Raw genomic sequence first — 1,576 nt, forward strand, 5'->3', positions numbered from 1 at the left:
ATAGTATCAGGCAGATGTGGCAGATTTGTCGGCTGGACATCCATGATACCAAATCCTCGATCCACCACATCGCAAAGGTATTGAGATCTTGTGACTGTGGAGGCCATTTGAGTCCAGTGAACTCACTGACATGTTCAAGAAGTCTGAGAGGATTTTAGCTTCATGACATGTCGTGTTAACCCCCAAGAAATAGCGAGAAGATTGGTACACTGTGGTAATAAAGGGATGGAGAAGGTCAGCAACAGTACTCAGGTAGGCTGTGGTGTTGTAACTGTCGGCTATTGGTTCTAGGGGCCCCAAAAGTGTGCCACGAAATTATCCCCCACACCATTACACCAGCACCAGTCTAAACCGTTGAGACAAGGGAGGATGGATCCATGCTTTGATGTTCTTGACGCCAATTTATGAATCAAACATCACAGCAGAAATTGAGACTCATCAGACCAGGCATTATTTTTCTAAACCTCTTTTGTCCAATGTTGATGACAAGCAGTTAGACAGGTGTGCCTAATAAAGTGCCCAGTGAGTGTATGTTAGTGTGTTTGATGACCACTGATTCACACTGATTTTTAATTTTCTCTTTTGGGGCTAATGTAGTTTTTTTTAATTGATTAGAATTACATTATCATTGAAAAAACATTTATTTATTCTTTACATTTGCATAATCTATGCAAAGTTCCACTTGTTAGTAGTAAGTCAGCAAATGAGCTTAACAGTATCAGAGGGTTTACATCTTATCATTTGTTGTTTCAGCAATGTGGGAAACTGCAAACATGATCAAAAGTGTCCAAACTCACCAAGTTTGTGAAAAAGAGTTATGTCAGCTGCATAACTGAATCCTCCCACTGTCAAGTACTTCCTGGGAGATTTGAGCCATAAAAGCGTGTTAAGGTGTTTCATTGAGGGCAGAGTATATTTTCCTTAGCTGTATTTTGACACTCAGCACTCGGCGGCTGGGTCTGGGAGGACACACAATGAGTAAGCTATTACCTCTGCTTTCCCTTGAGTTTACCATTTATTTCTGAAGTTATGAAGTTTCTGAGTGTCATTTGTGATAAGAGTTAAGGTCTCTGTGGGTTTGTTTTGAGGCATTTTTTATCAGCTGGAGTGAATGTTTGCTTGACATTGCTGCACGTTTAAGTAGAAAACTTTGTTGCTCCTGGCTGCCCACAAAAAAGTGAAAATGAATTTGGTTTTTCAGAGGACAACGACAGTGATCAGTTTGGAAATGGAATTGACAATGACGCTTTTGAAATGGGGGTATGTTTTGATATTTTGTTTCAATAACTTGTATATTAAAAATAAATTCCAACTGTTTTTGGATGGAATGCTTTCATTTCCTTAGGAGGACAGGTTTTCTGACAAAGGAAGCATCAAAAATCTGAGTAAAAAGACAAAGAAAGGATTGGGAACATACTTGAGGTTTGTGAAGTTCAGATATTTGATATCTCACTTTAATAGAGTGGAGCTATAGTCATAACCCTGTAGGAACTTTCTGCTTTATATGAAGTGCATATCTACAGTACAGTTTTGCATGCTCAAAAACACTCCTCCACCTCCATTCAGTACTAAATCA

General features: G+C 39.1%; 1 long non-coding RNA gene across 1 annotated transcript; it reads left to right on the forward strand.

The window, feature by feature from the left end:
* Positions 1-880: 880 nt before the first annotated feature.
* LOC112138419 lies at positions 881-1,465 on the forward strand. The gene is made up of 3 exons (XR_002917780.2): positions 881-978; positions 1,202-1,260; positions 1,346-1,465. It is a non-coding gene; the product is annotated as an uncharacterized LOC112138419 (long non-coding RNA).
* The last annotated feature ends 111 nt before the right edge of the window (positions 1,466-1,576 follow it).

The sequence above is a fragment of the Oryzias melastigma genome, unplaced genomic scaffold (assembly GCF_002922805.2).
Source record: "Oryzias melastigma strain HK-1 unplaced genomic scaffold, ASM292280v2 sc04662, whole genome shotgun sequence".
NCBI lineage: Eukaryota > Metazoa > Chordata > Actinopteri > Beloniformes > Adrianichthyidae > Oryzias > Oryzias melastigma.